General features: G+C 37.9%; 1 long non-coding RNA gene and 1 pseudogene across 1 annotated transcript; one reads left to right on the top strand and one right to left on the bottom strand.

Moving 5' to 3' along the window:
* Positions 1 to 904: 904 nt before the first annotated feature.
* Positions 905 to 12,118, top strand: LOC138149280 (uncharacterized). Its single transcript, XR_011165275.1, has 3 exons — positions 905 to 1,164; positions 2,832 to 2,955; positions 11,091 to 12,118. It is a non-coding gene; the product is annotated as an uncharacterized lncRNA (long non-coding RNA).
* Positions 12,119 to 12,482: 364 nt separating this feature from the next.
* Positions 12,483 to 14,241, bottom strand: LOC138149183 (actin, cytoplasmic 2-like; annotated as a pseudogene).
* Between the last annotated feature and the right edge of the window lie 4,679 nt (positions 14,242 to 18,920).

Here is an 18,920-nt window from a genome sequence, read left to right as displayed (position 1 = left end):
TAGATAGATAGATAGATAGATAGATAGATAGATAGATAGATAGATAGTAGATAGATAGAATCAGAGGATTCTAATAGAATAAGGATTCAAACTCAGGCCCTCTGATTCCAAATCCAGTGTTCTCTCCACCATATCTTGCTGCCATACATTGGAGTCATAGCACTTGGGTTAAAACCCTGGACCTGCTAATTATTACCTAAACAAGCAAACCTAAACAAGCCAGCAGAACCCAACTGAGACTCAGTTTCCTATCTCAAAAAATGAGGAGCTTAGACTAGATGGTTCAAAGATCCCTTCCCTCTAAATACTATGATCCTTTCACTTTCCCCTTGAATGGTATCAATATAAAATCATGTAAAATCCCAGATACTGAATAATAATCAAGAGATTCAAATATTGCTGTGATCAGCAAAGATATACTTAGAAGATACACCATCTGTCTTGTGATGAAGAAAATGAAAGTCTCTGCTGATCATATTTGGCTGTATCTCCTAACCCCAAACCAGCCTTTATGATCACAAAACTATAAATCATCATGATTACTGTAAAAAAAAACATGAAACCATATGTATGTTGAATGTACAGAAACTCCCACAATATCATATCACAGCGAATGTGCTAAGCATGCATGAATGCATGCATACATTCAACAATCATTTATTAAGTACCTACCACAATGCTAGACAATGGAAGAGAAACACAACCTTGATAAAACATATTTCCTTGTCCTCATGAATGGGGAATCATATACACACACAGACAAATAATTCTGATGTATAATATTACATGACAAACATCATCTTTAACTCCACCCTTGCAGAGAGGTTTTTTTGTTCCCACATATGGGGGAGGGAAAGAAGCATGAGTAAGTATAGCCATTTCACCAGAGAGTGTCGACTTGCTCCAGATAACACAAAAGCAAAACAGGATTTTATATTTGACCCTAGAAGTGATAGAGGATCATTGGAGCTTACTGAATGAGGGATGGGAGGGTGATATGGTCAGACTAGCACTTCAAGAAAATGAATTTGACAGCTAAGTGGAAGACACACTAAAGTGGGGAGAGGCCCGAAACAGAGACCAACCAACAGCATCTTGAAGTAGTCCCGGTGTGAGGCAATGAAGGCAAGTGCCAGAGTGGGTACAGCATTAGAAGAGAAAAAGGTAGGTATGCAAGAGATAGTATGAAGTTAAAACTGACAGGGTTTGGCAACAGATTGGATGGGAGAGGGGACAGTGAGAGAGAGTCAAGGATGACACCTAGGTTGAGAGCCTAGATGACTGAGGAGTTAAATAGCATCAACACAATGATTAGAACCCAGGTCTTCTGACATTGTGTCCAGGATTCTTTCCACCCCATCATGCTGCCCCTCACCCCTGGAGTTTAGATTTGATATTAAGAAATAGCCAAAATCAACAGAAGTCAAGTCTGGTGAATAAAGAGGGTAGTCAAGTTGGGTATATACAGCTTTTGTTTGAGTATCAAAAACAAGAAAGTGCTATAATTTATTTTCTTGGCAAACTCATCAACTGTATCTGCAAATGATTAGAGTGATCCCTTAATGTTTAAAGTTATGGCAGAATTACTGGAATAAGGTAGAGCTTCCCAAGTGATTGCTCTGGAGGACACAACCCTCTTTTGGATGTTGCATATGGGATATGCTGGTTTAAAGTAAAAACAACTAAACACTAGAAATCTCATTATTTAACAGTCACATCTCAGCTAAGATGTGACTTCTCATCGCAGTCCTCAGGATTTATTTTCATCCATGGGCCCTGAATGTTAATGGTGTGTTGAAGGATACAAGTGTTCTCGATCATTCCCATTCCTCCACATAGATTTCTCTGCATTATCATTCAACTCTGCCCACACAAATGAAGGACAAGATTTCCAAGGACATTCCTTTCTTTGACTATCGTCCAATTACTTTTGCAGTTGGCCAATGCAGAGTCTAAATCATGGCATGAAATATAATTCCTCATTAGCCAAGAGACCATCTCGCTGTCTCTTGGAAAATGTAGGCTATGTCAGAGCATGAAGTGGATCAACTGAATTCAGTTTGTTATTTTTGTTCTAAGTGGAAATGAACAAGCAATCCTATTTTTGTCATTTATGCTTACAATGCCCAATGACAAGCCGAGCTGATTTTTTCAATTTTCCATTACTTGTTTTGATAACAATTATAACTCTGAGACACACAATGGTCCAGTGAATAGAGAGGACTGGCTTTAGAGTCAAAGAGAAATAACTAGGTTCAAATTCTACCTTTGACAAATGCTGGATTTGTGACCCTAGGCAGATCACTTGACCTCTATTATAAATTGCATAAAGGTGCCAGTTTGTATTGATGGGGGAAACTCCTCACCAGAAGTTCTTGGATGAAATCCTAAATTCAGTCAAAAAGCTATTGACATTTCCGTGAGATTTTCAAGTTCACAAAGCACTTTAGTTGCATGATCTCCTTTCCTTTCTTTATAGCATAATGCCTGGCACATAATAAATGCTCATCTGTGTTGATCAACAAAATATACTACAAACTTATTATCCCAATTTTACCAATGAGAAGCTATTGCTAACAGTTACAAAGCAAGTCAGTGGTAATCTTACTGATTCCAGTTTCAGCCCTTAATATTACTATGCAATAGGGTCTCAATCCTTCAGCTTTGTACCTAATTTTGATTTCTTGGTATTGATGCTTCACTTCCTTTTAAAGAAGGGGTAAAGATATATGTATATTTGTGTGTGCATATAATATTGGTGCCTTTTGTTTTAAAATCACAGACATTTTTAAGTATGCCTCTTTTCTTGTATCTCTCCATTTCCTCTCTAGGATTTCCTTTGTAAGCAAAGCCAATGAACTCAGCTGTCTACATATGCAATATAGACAGAGGCCCTCACCTCTCTGCCTCTCTGAGAGGAGTACTGAAATGCAAGACTTTTAGTGAAGGCAGTGAGTAAGTGAATATACTCTGTGTATACTCAATACAGCATTTATCATGAAAAAGAAATATCTTGTTCACTGATGCACTTGGGATCTCTTTTAATGGCCTTTAATAACTGGCTGTTTGCATTCATGAGGCTCCATTTCTTATGGACACAGATACTAAATGCTCCATGTATTGAAACGGGACTTGAGAAAATCCTTTTGGCAAAACACAAATAGAGAACTGGGGCACACACTGGGGGCAGGGGCCTAAAGAGTCTTTGAGGGCACGGTCTTGGGCAAAGTATAACCAATCATTTCATATAGTCACATGCATTTAGATGTGTAAACTACTTAGGTCATTAGAAAAAATATTTATCCAAGTAAAACCACAGAGGGCTGGAAGTTTGTGTATAGTTCTGTTCTTAAGGAGAAAACACAAGGCACATATATGCAGTGGCTATTTTTCCTATCAATGCAAATTCATTTTTAATTGCTCCCCAAAGTATAATAGTATAATTTCCCTTTAACCTCTCCTCTAGCCTCCCCTTTAACTTTCTGGTTTTGTCTACTCCTCCCCCTCTGAGTATAAACCAAGTTGGAAAAGTGTTTCTGATTCACTTAAGGGGCTGAGTCATGTGTCCAAGAGCAGGCCAGGTCAGAGAGCTCAATTGAGAGGAGACTCTGGTGCCCTCACATCATTCCCATATTTTCTGTCTTTCTGTGGAATGCACTACTGCCACACAACAGTGTGGTCAGAACTGAACTCTCACCTTCAGCCAGAGTTCTACCACCTCCATCCATCATTCACCCCATCACCACCTCACAAAAGACTTACAGCAAAAAGACCAATTAGAAGGCTATTGCAATAATGGGAGCAGTTAGGTGGCCCAGGGGACAGAGAACTGGCCCTGGAGTCAGCAAGACTCATCTTCCTGAGTTCAAATCCAGCCTCACACACTTCCTCACTATGTGACCCAGGGCAAGTCACTTAACCCTGTTTACCTCAGTTTTTCATCTGTAAAATGAGCTGGAGAAGGAAATGGCAAACCACTCCAATATCTCTGCCAAGAAAACCCTATATGGGGTCACAAAGAATCAGACATGACTGAAACTAATGAACAACAAATTGCAATAACTCAAAAGAGATTTGAAGAGGGCCTAAACGATGGATGGCAATTGTGTGAGTAGAGAGAAAATGACATAACTTAGAGATGTTGTAAAGGATGTGTCTGTTATGAAATGTCCAATCAGCAGTTAATAATGTGAATCTGGATGGAACTTTGGAGACTTTAGAAGCTTAAGGCTGGATATATGAATCTGGGAATCATCAGCATAAACATAATTGAACCCATGGGAGGTGATGTGACCAACAAGTGAAATAGTATAAAGGGAAAGAAGTACATCCAGGACAGAGTCTTAGGGGACACTAATGGTTACTGGGGGTGACAAGGATAAGTATCCAGTAAAAAAAAAACCTGAAAAGAAGCAGTCAGAAAGACAGGAGGAGAAACAGGAGAAGCCAGTGTCAGGAAACCCAGAGAGAAGAAAAGAAGCCAGAGAAGTGACTCAATAACATCAAACATTACTGAGAGGTCAAGGTGAATGAGGGCAGAGAAAAGACCATTTAATTCATTAGTTAAGAGATCACTGATGACTTTGGACAAAGCCTTCCTCAGCTGAATGTCAAGGTCAGAAGCCAAATTGCTTCAGGTTATGATGTTCAAATGAGATAATGTTGCAAAGGGCTTTGCCGAGCTTAAAAAGCTATCTAAATGTCAGGCATTATTATTATTTGCCTCTATCTTCCTGCAATTCTCTGACCTGTGCCTGCTGAGAGTCAGTGAGTGCTGTAGCCTCTATACTTTAGTCATAGGATCAAAATTAAAGCTAGAAGGGAACTCAGAAGGCCAATGATCCAATCTCTTCTTTATAGATAAGAAACAACCCCCAAGCGGACAATGACTTTCCTATAGCCACATAGATAGAATTGCAAGTAGTAGAACCAAGACTTAGAGATCCTGTTTATGCCAGGTGCAGTAAGTACTCTTCACACCATGCATATCCTGGATCCACTCTCTCCTAACTTCCCTGTCTTATTTCCATCTGCTCATTTCCCCTGGAAATATCCATTACTCTTGCCAAAATTCCCATCTTCACCCCTCTTCCTGCCTCCTCACCAGGAGTCATTCCACTCATGCCAACTGGATACAATTCATCTTATCTCTTTATAAGAATCCTATTAAAGAATTCATAGTGTATCAAAATTCATTCATTTCTCACCTGGACACACCCCTAGATTGGACTTCCATTATATTTGCTACAAGCTTTATTATCAGGAAACTCATCATCCTGAAATATTAAATCAGCCTTAGTACTCACCTTATCAGGACCCTCTGTACCCTCTGCTCCCCTCTAATTGGAGGGCTGGAAGATAGAGCAAAGGACTCCCAAAGTCAACATTTAAAGAGGGCTCCCAGGTCAGTTATCTCTTTATTTCCCACCTGGCTGTGTTTCTTTGGACTGGATTCCATCATGCTCCCATGTCAGGTACTTTCCCTCCCTCCCCTTTTCAGGTTCCTTTGTTTTATTGTCTTCCCCCATTAGATTGTGAGCTCCTTGAAGGCAAGGACTGTGTTTCTTTTTAGTATTTGTATCCCTAGTGTTTAGCACAGTGCTTGGTACACAATAAGGACCTAATAAACGTTTAATGATTGATTGGAGGCCTCATTATATTCTATTCCCTTAAATTTAAAAATATCAAAGACCTCATGTTTATATGTTAATATAGACATTCTGGATCCCCATGCACAGGTAGCTATGTAATTTCATAATCATATTTTGGGAAAAGAGTATTTTGACATAAGGAATAATACTAACAGCTATCTTAGAGATCATATCAGGAGTTTGAATACATACTCAGCTCCCCCTCCCTCTCCATCTTTGTGTGGAACTTTCTTAAATTACTAAGTTTCATTTAGTAATTTAGTTTATTCACTATAGCAATGAGTGATTTTGATTAAGTTCTTAGGGATCAAAACATAATTATTTTATGTGATTTTATTTCACCTTACTGGTAACCTTTTCTTGTTGTTCATAAATCAGTTCCAGCAGTTGCTTGTTTGTGTGATAAAATCAGAAAGCATTTTTTTCCTCAAATTTCCATAACACACTTGTAGTTATAGCCCAGGGTTGCTAAGATCCCAAATCACCAAAAGTCCTTGGGCTAGATTCTTCATAGGCATTCAGTGGAGTTCCATTTGCTTAGATGTCCTAGTGGCCTTAAGAAAGAAATTTCTAACCCAATTTTGGAGGCATCACACAAGAAGGCAAGAATAAGATCCAAGTAGAGATGGAAAGGAGAGAAGATAGGCATATGGAAGTAGAATGATCTGAGATCAAGCCAAACCAGCTTTATCACAGCCTTATGTATGCAGTTTAAATGTTTATTTGCATTTTTGTTACTTAATACAGCAAATAATTTACATTACATAGTGGTTTTGCCTAAGCAGTTTGAGATTAAGAGAAGGGAAGCTAGCTTAAAGGAAATTCCATGAGAGAATTCCTTGGCTTATTCCAGGGTAGAGGCCTAGCCAATTAAAGAGAATTTCTTCAATTTTGGCAATTTTTAAGACCGTTACAGAATTTTAGAGTCAGTGTGGCATAGTGTATAGAAAGTTAGCCTCGGAACTGTTGTTTCTTAAATGGGTTCAGGTCCTGCCTCTGCAATATACTAGCTAATTGACCCCTAAGTTACCAGGTCCCTCAGAGACTTAATTCCATTTCTAAGATTATAAGTTGCAGAAAAGGTGACCATCTGCATTGGTAGGAAGAAGCTCCCTATATCCCATTAAACCATGGATCCAATCAAAAATACATAATTCCAGAGTTTAACCACTAGACTGCCTTGTGGAACCCAGAGAAAGTGAGAATTAATAAGGAGATGAATCAATAGTGAAAATGTGTGCTTATTCCTGAGTATACCTGCATCACATATTCATACCCCAAAGAACTACATGCTCATATACTATATACTTGTATTTCAGGCTTAAATTGTGTAAAATTTCATCACGGGGGTCACTATCTAAAATCTGGCTCCTTTTTTTTTTTTTTTTTGCAAGGATGGAGAAAGAGGCCAAGTATGTCTGAATTAATGTAGGGGAAATATTGAGATCTGGATCAGAAGATAAGAGGCTTTCATGTCTTCTCTTGTTTCCCCACATCCCACCATCAGTTAATGTATAATACTCCAATACTCAAATCTGTGATTTCATCAGTATGGATATTACCTCCTACAATGTTGATCATTATAAAACCTTACCCATCCATCTTGTCCAACTCTTATCCATGAGCTCCCTTAAGTATGCTACAAGGAGTCTGTCCAGACTGTCCTTCCTCTCTTTTTCTTGACATTTCAAGGATATCAGTGGAGCTCACAAGCTACCCCTCAGTCTCTCTAAGTGACCAGCCCTTCTTTTTCAGTCATACTTTCTTTGATAACATCCTTTACCCTCTGTTTTTCCACCCTAATTCTGTACATGTCTCTTACTGTAGTCTTCTCCTACCTGCCATTTTCCATTGTTCTCTCAATGATATTTACTTTCTTATTCTTTAGATACCACCATTTAACCACATATTAAAAAGACATTCTCCAAAACAAAATGGATTGGAAGTGGGGAATGACCGTTAGAGTTACCCACTTCCTTTGTTTAGTTTCATTAAATCCTGAAAGGCATAATCCTAGAATGAGTTTGAGTGAGTTTAGATTACACTGTACATTAAGAGACAGAATATACATTGGAAGGAACACTGGCCCTAAAGTCTGAGAACCTAGGCAAGTCACAACTTCTTTGTGACTCAGTTTCCTTATCTATAAAATGAGGGGGCTGGACTGGATGAATGCAGAAGTTTTTCAGCTCTTCATCTAAACAACTTTCCCTTAAGCCCCTTCAAACTCCTTATCAGAAAGTCTCTAGGTAGTGGCCAGAGCTTTGTGGGCAGTAGCCACACCTATACCCAGAAGCCTTAGCTAAAATCAACCACATTGACCCAAAAAGCCAGACAAACCAACTATAAGCCAATGAAACACACCAACCGTGAAAAGAAATAGACTCATTCTCACCCACATGTTTAACTGGCCTCCTTCCTGGGACAAATGCCTCCATTTAAGATAATTCATGTATTTAAGTTGTTCAAGCATTAGGAAGAACATTTAGTAAGAATATTTAGTGCTGACTAGACACTGGAATAGAAACAAAACCGTGTGAATTGAACCATGTTTCCTAGCATGTCGTGAATAATGGATAATGGGCCTCACTCAGCCACATACCCCCACAAAGGTATTCATCCCTTTGTAGTTATCTTGAATGCCAAAGTGTTTCCAGTGTCCTCCTCTTCCCAGCATGCAGTATTTTTTCTTTTACTAATTTGCTTACATTCAAAAGAACTAAAACAAACAAGACATGTTCATTACTTGGAACAATTTATTTGGTTTCTTTTTCTTTCTTTTAAAAAAAATTTCAAAGCCTCAAAACTCTCAAGAATTATAAAGAATTCCTCTCTGAATTCACTCACTGACCCTTCATGTGGAAGGAATGGGGGCAAATGTTGAAAGGAGGATTTCATTTTCAACTGTAATCATGCTGTTATAAGATCTAGCCTTTGGGCTTGAAAGGTACAATTAGATAACTTCAAAGCTGAGGCACATGAAGCACTTTGGGAGACAGACATTACTCTGGGAAATTCATAGTGGGTAGAACGTTAGAGTCAGGACCCAAGTTCAAAACCAGTATCAGATCCTTACTATCTGTATAATCCTGGGCAAGTCACTTAACCTATCCCAGTCTCAGTTTCCTCATCTATAAAATGAGGGGTTGGATTCAATGGCATCCAAGGTTCCTTCCAGCTTTCAATCATCTATGATACTATGATTTCATGATGCATATCAGTATTTAAACCTTGAAAACTTCCTTCTCTACTTTAAAAGAATGAAGTTCTTTAATTAATCTTTTTTTTTTCAGTTGAACCTTTGATTTCATTGGTTTAGGGGACTTCCAGTGAGGAAACTGCCTCTATCAATGAAGATCAGTACCTGTACTGCAAACTATAATTTTAAGAGAGTTTCCCAAAGTACTGAGAAGTTAAGTAGCTTGCACAGGATCAGCTAATCAGTATGTATCACAGGTAGAAATTAAACCCAGGTCTTCCTGACTCCTAAGGTGAATCTCAATCCACTAAACTTCTCTATTTTGTTAATGGTACAAATATTTAGTTTTCCATATTGTAGCATAGGACAGAATGGACTAACCTCATAATCTGGAAGACCTGAAAGCAAATCCTCCCTCTGAGAGACACATGCAGGTGGTTGAACACAGGCAAGTGAGGCTTCATTGGAACCTATTTGTAGCTGACTTAGGAACTTTCTGATCAAGATAATGGAATGACCTAGCTATTAATAACATGAGTTCAGGACTTTGGGGATTCTTCAAAATTCACATGATATTTAGACCATGGATCACAGTATCTGTAACAAAGCAATAAGATCTCATTTAATTACTGTATTTTAAAGAGTTGATAAATTGCACAGAATTGATGATCTGCATTGGCAGAAGGAATTTCTGCCCTTGAGTTTTCCAATATTTTAGCAAAGCATTTGGCAAAGTATCTCATACCATTCTTGTAGAAAAGATGGAGAGATGTGAGCTGTACAATAATGCAATGAGATGGAGTCAGAGTTGTTGAAAAGCCACATTCAAAGAGTAACTATTAATATTTCAGTGTCAAGTTGACAGGAGTTCTTCAGGGGAGAAGACGAAAGAGGAAGTAAGAATTTATATAGTGCCTACTCTGTGTTAGAACCTGCATTATGTGATTTTAACACATATTATAGTATTTGATCCTCAAAACAACCCTACAACATTCATTTTACAGTTGAGGAAACTGAGGCAAAGAAAGGTTAAGTGACTTTCCCAGAATCATATAATGAGTAAGTGTCTGAGATCAAACTTGAATCTAGGTCTTCCTGATTCTGAGACAGCTAAGTGATGCAGTGGATAGAGAGCCCTGGGCCTGGAATCAGAAAGACCTAAGTTCAAATTCAGTCTCAGACTAAATCTGGCCTCAGATACTTCCTAGCTGTGTGATGTTGGGCAAGTCATTTAACCCTGTTTACCTCTGTTTTCTCATCTGTAAAATGAGCTGGAGAAGGAAATAGCAAACCACTCAAGTATCTTTGTCAAGAAAATTCCAAATGGGGTTACAAAGAGTTGGACGTGACTAAAACCACTGAACAACAACAACTTCCTGACTTCCGGCCTAGCGCTCTCTGTACTGTGCCACCAGGGATTTGTGCTTGGCCCTATCTTATATGATATTTTTACCAGGAAACTGGATAAAATAATAGATGGTATGATCATCAGATTTGCAGATGACAAAAAGCTAGGAAGAAGAGCTAACATACTGGATGGCAGTCAGTCCATTTATCAAGCATCTACCATATGCCAGGCACTGGGCTGAGTGTTAGGGTACAAAGAAAGGCATCCCTGACCAAGTAGTATTGCATCCAAATTCTTAGAGGAGAAGTTAAGTGAGTTACAGGAAGAAATACACAGCAAAACTATACTAGTGGGGGACATCAACCTCCCCCTCTCAAAACTAGATACATATAACCACAAAATAAACAAGAAAGAAGTTAAGGAAGTAAACAGAATTTTAGAAAAGTTATATATAGTAGACCTCTGGAGAGAATCGAATGGGGATAGAAAGGAATACACCTTTTCCTCAGCCATACATGGCACCTACTGTAATGGCAAGCAAAGAAGTACTTGGTGCCTTGTTTCAGCTACTTAATTATTTAGCTCCTTGTTTCAGTTCAAGTTTCATTTGAGCCTTGCCCATGATTATATCAAGTCTTTGTTAAGAAACAGAACTTGTGAAACCCACAGTGAGAGGGACTTGCCAAAGACAGGAACAGGAAGGACATAAGAGATGGGTGGAACAGGGAGGAGCTAATGACCAGATAAAAAGCTGAGCACAAGCTGGGAGAGAGCAGAACCAAGAAGAAAATACTTGCGGTGGCAGAGGTAAGAAGGAGAAAACTTATGTTAACCCATCATTCTGTTTGTCTGTTCTGTCTGTGTTGATTTGTGTTTGTAATACTTTGTACAGAAGCCCTGGAACCTTACTGGAAGCCCTGAAAGAGGATTTTCTTGTTGTCCATTTACAGAAGTCCTGGAGGAGGGTTTCTGAGGTCCTGGGAGTTTCTGATGATTTGTGTTGACCTCTTGGACCTTGCTTGTGGGTCTGTGTTGATTTCACAGGCAGATAGTGAATTGATGATGATTCTGGCAATGTGCATGAATGTTGTTTTGGCTCTGTTAAGCTTTGTCTTCCAAGAAACAGAAACTGTGAAGGACTTGAGGTGGACTGGACACTGTGAATTTCAATATGGAACTGGACGAGGAGCTGGATGAAGAGCTGAGAGCTGCCTACCTGTGAATCCAGGTAGATTGGGTAGATTCAGGCAGGAGCTGGACCCATGGAAGAGGAACCATGGAATTTGGGAGCCAGCCTCCAGTCAAGATGAAAAGACCTCTCCTTGGGTATTTAGTGCTGACTGAGAAGATCATGATTACTGTGGCCTAGGGGTTGGAGCACTTTGTACTCTGTACCTTGTACCTCTTAAGGTTGATTGAGTTAAGGATGATTGGAAGCTAATTTACAATCAAGAAGAAAAGACTTTTTGACAGAGAGATTAAGACAATGTGACCTAGGGGTGGAGGACTTTGACCTTTGTACTTTGTGTCCCTTAAGGAGGCTTGATCCTTAAGGATGATTGAGTTAAGGACTTACTGAATGACATCTTTTGTTTAAAACTATGTGGCCACTTTGGTAAAAATTATGTGACTACTTCAGTGATAAGTTGTTATGTTATAATATTGTGAATGCTGTACTTTGGTTTCTGTGAATGTTTTGCTTTAGTTTACTGCTGAATTAATAGAGTTCACTATACTATGTGATCAGAACCTTAAAGCTGTTCACAGCAGCAATCCTCTGGAAAGCTGCTCATGCTTGGCTTTACATATACACAAAAATTGACCATGTACAAGGGCATAAAAACCTCACAATCCAATTCATAAAAAGGCAGAAATATTAAGTGCATACTTTTTAGATCATGATGCAATAAAAATTACATGTAATAGTCATGAAAAAAAAGATGAAAACTTAATTGGAAACTAAATAATCTTTTTTTTTTCAGTTTACTTGCAGCACTTTTATTTTTCCTTACAATTTTTTCCTTTACATTTTTCCTTACAATTATTTTTCCATTACAATTCTCAACTCTTAGGACAACTTACAAATTTTGGTATTCTACTGTCATGTGAGAACATTAAGGCAACATACAAAAATCTTACATAAATTAACTAGATGCACAAATTTACAGGTTGTTAATGCAAACTTTTGCAACAAAAAGTTGAGTAACTTAGTCCCATGACATTGGGGGAAAACAGTGGGTTAAGAAAAAAAAAAACTGGTTCCTAAGGCTTGGATTCAATATGCATTCCTGCTAGAATGGTGGCAAGATGCAACACACACTTAATAAACTCTTGCCAGCCTTAGGAGAGAAATTCTGCAAGTCAGCTCTTTTAGATGCTGGAAATCTGACCTTTAGATACCCTGTACAGATCTGATGCTTTATAGAACTAAACTGTACAGCTGTTGAGTGTCAACCAGCCAGATACTATATTGCCATACTATCAGGTCAATTCTCTATGGAAGTTAACTCTTAGCCTTACCTGTCAAAATGAAGTGACCTGTATCAGGGTTTAGATCAAAGATATGTACAAGGTATGCTAAAATGTACATCAAGGGAACAACTGCTAACTTGAATATGAGGTCAAATCAGTAACTGTTCAACTATCTAGAAAGTGCTGATATTTGTCTAATATCAGATACAAACTTTCCCAAGGATGAGTTTCTTTTCAAAGAAGGCTTATTCCAGTTTCATGAGGCTAACATGAGGTGTATATTTGCCAGGGCAAATTTTTACTTTGTGAATACTCATGCAGCAAATGCTATGCATCTGCTAGCAGTCCATTTGGAAGCATTTGCGATGGACAATGGATGGGCCAGACTCATCATATTCCCGCTTGCTGATCTGCATCTGCTGGAAGGTGTAGAGAGATGCCAGAATTGAACCACCAATCCAGTCAGAATACTTACATTCAGGGTGAGCAATGATCTTAATTTTCATTGTGCTAGGTGCCAGGGCTGTAATTTCTTTCTGCATCCTGTCAGCAATACAAGGGTACATGGTAGTACCACCAGACATTACTGTGTTGGCATATAGATCCTTTCGGATATCAACAACATACTTCATGATAGAATTGAAAGTTGTCTCATGAATGCCACAGGATTCCATACCTAGGAAGGGTGGCTGGAAGAGGGCCTCTGGACACCTGAACCTCTCATTGCCAATGGTGATCACCTGGCCATCAGGAAGCTCATAGCTCTTCTCCAGGAAAAGGAGGAAGCAGCAGTGGCCATCTCCTGCTCGAAGTCCAGGGCAATATAGCACAGCTTCTCCTTGATGTCACGAACAATTTCCCTTTCAGCTGTGGTAGTGAAGCTGTACGTTCTTTCTGTCAGTATCTTCATGAGGTAGTCTGTCAGGTCAAGGCCGGCCAAATCTAGACAAAGGATGGCATGGGGAAGGGCATAACCCTTGTAGATGGGCACAGTGTGGGTGACACCATCACCAGAGTCTATAACAATACCAGTGGTTCAACCAGAGGCATACAGAGACAACACAGCCTGAATAGCAACATACATGGCTGGGGTGTTGAAGGTCTCATACATAATCTGTGTCATCTTCTCTCTGTTGGCCTTAGGGTTTAAGGGAGCTTCTGTAAGCAGAACAGAGTGTTCTTCAGGAGCTACATGAAGCTCATTGTAAAAGGTATGATGCCAGATTTTCTCCATGTCATCCCAGTTGGTAACAATGCCATGTTCAGTGGGGTATTTCAGAGTCAGGATACCTCTCTTGCTTTGGGCCTCATCACCAACATAACTGTCCTTCTGCCCCATTCCTACCATGACACCCTGGTGCCTTGGGCATCCAACAATGGAGGGAAACACAGCCCGAGGAGCATCATCTCCAGCAAAGCCAGCTTTGCACATGCTAGAGCCATTGTCAATGACAAGAGCAGAAATTTCTTCTTCCATTTTTGCTTAATCTGAGGCTGGGCACTAGTCTGAGAATTTAGAGCTGGGGGGAAGGGAAAAGACAAATAAAGGGGGGTATGTCCAAAGTAGCCTACAAGTGCTGCCAGCTACCACTGAGAGAGTGAAACTAAATAATCTAATCCTAAAGAATGAGTGGGTCAAATAAATCATAGAGGCAATCAATAACTCCATCAAAGAGAATTACAATAATGAGACAACATACAAAAAGTTATAGGATGCAGTCAAAGTAGTTCTTAGGAGAAATATTATATCTCTTAATGCTTACATGAATAAAATAGAGAAAGAGGAACTCAATGAATTGGGTGTACTACTAAAAAAAAAGCTAGAAAAAGAACAAACTAAAAATCCCCATTAAATACCAAATAAGAAATTTTGAAAATCAAAGGAGAGATTAATAAAATTAAAATTAAGAAAACTATTGAATTAATAAATAAAACTAAGAACTGGTTTTATGAAAAAGCAACAACAAAATAAACTTTTTATTACTTTGATTTTTTAAAAAAATATATAGAAGAAAACAAAATTACCAGTATTAAAAATTAAAAGGGTGAATTCACCACCAATGAAGAGAAAATTAAAACAATAATTAGGAGCTATTTTGCCCCACTATATGCCAATAAATTTAAGTGAAATGGATGAATATTTATAAGAATGTACATTGTCCAGTTAACAGAAAAGGAAATAAAATGTGTAAATAACCCCATTTCAGAAAAAAAAAATTTAACAACCCATCAATGAACTTCCTAAGAAAAAAAAATCTCCAGGGTCAGATGAGTTTCCAATTGAATTCTACCAAACATTTAAAGAAAAATTAATTCCAATACTATATAAACTATTTGGAAAAATAGCCAAAGAAGGAGTCCTACCAAATTCTTTTTATGATACAAATATGGTTATGATACCTAAACTGGAAAGAGCCAATACTCTCAGAGAAAGAAAATTATAGAGCAATTTCCAAATTCCAATATAGATGCAAAAACATTTAAATAAAATGTTAGCCAAGAGATTACAGCAACTTATCACAAGGATAACACACTATGGTCAGATGGGATTTATACCAGGAAGGCAGGCTGGTTCAATAATAGGAAAACTATCAGCATAACTAACCATATCAATAACAAAATTAACAGAAATTATATGATTATCTCAATAGATAAAGTTTTTCAACAAAATATAACACCCATTCCTATTAAAAAAAAACCACTAGAGAGCATGGGAATCAATGGAGTTTTCCTTAAAATAAGTAGCAACTCTCTAAAATCATCAGCAAGCATTTTTTGTAATGGGGATAAACTAGAAACATTTCTAATAAGATCAGGAAATGAAATTAAATGAAACAAGGATGTACGTTATCACCACTGTTATTCAACATTATACTAGAAATGTTAGTGTTAGCTATAAGAGAAGAAAAAGAATTAGAACAGGCAATGAAGAAACAAGACCATCATTCTTTGTAGATGATATGATGGCATACTTAGAGAATCCTAGGGAATCAACTAAAAACTACTTGAAATAATTAACAACTTTAGCAAAGTTGCAGGATATAAAATAAACCTATATAAATCAATTACATTTTATATATTACTAACAAAGCCCAGCAGTAAGATATAGAAAGAGAAATTGTATTTAAAGTTACTGTAGACAACATAAAATATTTGCGAGTCCACCTGCCAAGACAAACCCAGAAACTTATATGAACATAATTACAAAACACTTTTCACTCAAATAAAGTCAGGTCTAAATAATTGGAAAAATATCAGTTGCTCATGGGTAGGCCAAGTTAATAAAATAAAAACGACAATTCTACCTAAATTAATTTACTGATTCAGTGCCATACTAATCAAACTACCTAAAAATTATTTGACAGAGCTAGAAAAAATACTAACAAAATTCACCTGCAAGAATAAAAGGGCCAGAATATCAAGGGAATTAATGAAAAGAAATGCAAGAGGTGGCCTACCCATACCAGATCTTAAATTGTATTATAAAGCAGCAATCATCAAAACTATTTGGTACTGGCTAAGAAATAGAGTGGTGAATTAGTGAATTAGGTTAGATACTCGAGACACAGTAGTCAATGACTATAATAATCTACAATTTGATAAACCCAAAGACTCCAGCTTCTGGAACTTAATATTTGACAAAATCTTCTGGGAAAATTGGAAAACAGTATGACAGAAACTAGACATAGACCAAAATCTTATACCATATACCAAGATAAGATCAAAACTGGTACACGATTTTAACACTGAGGATGATACCTTAAGCAAATTAGGTGAGCAATTAAATTTAAAAGGTTTTGCATAAACAAAGTCAATGTAACCAAGATGAGAATGGAAGCTGGGAAACAATTGGTGTCTCTGATAAAGGCCTCATTTCTAAAATATATAGAGAACTGAGTCAAATCTATAAGAATACAAGTCATTCCCCAATTGATAAATGGTCAAAGAATATGAACAGGCAGTTTTCAGATGAAGAAATTAATGCTATCTATAGTCATGAAAAAGTGCTCTAAATCACTATTGATTAGAGAAATACAAATTAAAACAACTCTGAGGTACCACTTCACACCTCTCACACTTACTAACATGACAAAACAAGAAGATGATAAATGTTGGAGAAGATGTGGGAAAATTGGAGCACACTAATGCATTGTTGGTGCAGTTGTGAACTGATTCAACTGTCTGAAGAGCAATTTGGAACTATGCTTGAAGAGCTATAAAATTGTGCATACCCTTTGATCTAGCAATACCACTATTAGGTCAGTATCCCAAAGAGATCATTAAAAAAGGAAAAGTCCTCATGGACAAAAAATATTTATAGCAACTCTTTTGTGGTGGTAAAGAACTGAAAATTGAAGAGATGCCCATCAGTTGGGGAATGATTGAACAAGTCATGGTATAGGAATGTAATGGAATGCTATTGTTCTATAAGAAATAGTGAACAGATGGATTTCAGAAAAACTTACATAAACTGATGCTGAGTAAAATGAACAAAACCAGAACATATCACACAGTAACAGTAACATTGTATGATAACCGACTTCATTAGACTTAACCCTTCTGAGCAGTGCAATGATCTGAGACAATTCTAAAAGTCTCATGATGGAAAATGCTATCGTATACAGAGAAAAAACTATGGCATCTGAATGCAAATTGAAGCATACTATTTTCTCTTTTGTTCTTGCTGTTTTTTTTTTTGCTTTTTTCTTTCTTGTGGTATTTCCCTTTTGTTCTGATTCATCCTTCACAACATGACTAATGCAGAAATATATTTAATATGATCATACATGTATAGGTTATATCTGACTGCATGCCATTTTGGGGAGGGGAAATGGAAGGAGGGTGAAAATTTTAAAACTCAAAATTTTATGAAAATGAATGTTGAAAACTAAAAAGGAATCAATCAATTTTTTTAAAGACAGTCCCTGCTCTTAAGAAGCTGACAGTGTGATGGAGGAAACAACAATCATGCAAAAAAGTATGTACAAATAAATGCTACACAGGATAAATGGGAGAAAACCAAGATAGTAGCATTAAAGGGGATCAGGACAGACTTTTCACATAAGAAGGATTTTAGCTGTGACTTGAAGGAAGCCTGGAAGCAGAGATAAGGAGGAAAAGTATTATAGCCAGGCCTGGGGGACAGCCTGTAAAAGTACCCAGATTCTGGAGACGGAGTGTCTTGTATGAGCAATAGCAAGGAGGCCATTGTAGTACTTGGGGTGAGGGAGAGGTGGTCATCTGTAAAAAGATAGGGCTTTGGACACCAAGTGGAAGACTTTATATTTGATCCTGGAAGTGATAAGGAGCCACTGGAGTTGATTGAATAGGTGAGTGACATGCTCAGAGTTGTGCAAAATCAGGATCCAAAAGATTTTTGACTGACTAATGGACTGATTCTAAAAAGATGAAATTCATAGATCATACAGTTAGAGGTAGAGGGGACCATTGAGGTTATTCTGTCCAGTCTCTTTATTTTACAGATGGGGAACTAAAGTTCAAATGAGTTAAATGATTTGTCCAAGGTAATAAGTGACAGAGATATGATCTGAACCAAGGTTTTGACTCCAAAGGGCAGGTAGGTGGTACAGCGGATAAAGGCTGGCCTTGAGTCAGAAAGATTTGAGTTCAAATTTGGTCTCAGACGCTTACTAGCTGTGTGACCTTGGGCGAGTCACTTAACCCCTTTTTGCCTCAGTTACTCACCTACAAAATGGGGACACACTGGAGAAGAAAATGGCAAACTACTCCTGTTTCTTTGCCAAGAAAACTCTGTCCATTGGATCATAGAGAGTCGGACATGACTGATAACGGACCAAGATCAGTCTGACTCCAAGTCCCACACTCTTTCCACTGTACCCCATTGACTCAATAAGGACATGCCTTCGATTGTGATCAGTTATAAAAATTAACTTGATGAGTACAAGATAGCAGAGGCATAGTACACGAAGAATTTGTCTGAAAGAGAGCCAGGGATTATAGTGGACTACAAGCCCAAAACTATTTTTATGTGGAAGCCAAAAAAAGCTAATGGGATCTTGGGCTACATTAAAAGAAAAGCAAAGTTTCCAGGAATAAGGAGGTAATAGTTCCTTTGTACCACGCTCCACTCAGACCACCTATGGTGTATTATGTTGAGCTTGGGTTATCACATTTTAGGAAGGACGTTGATAAGCTAGGGAATGTCAAGAGGAAGGCAATCAGGACAGAGAAGAACCTTGGGATCATGTCAAATGACAATTGGTTAAAG

Source organism: Petaurus breviceps, unplaced genomic scaffold (genome assembly GCF_028583685.1).
Source record: "Petaurus breviceps papuanus isolate PSGF00001 unplaced genomic scaffold, PetGlider_PUasm1.0 90845, whole genome shotgun sequence".
Classification (NCBI taxonomy): Eukaryota; Metazoa; Chordata; class Mammalia; order Diprotodontia; family Petauridae; genus Petaurus; species Petaurus breviceps.
The sequence above is the reverse complement of the archived record's forward strand: the minus strand, read 5'-3'. Positions and strand labels throughout refer to the sequence as shown.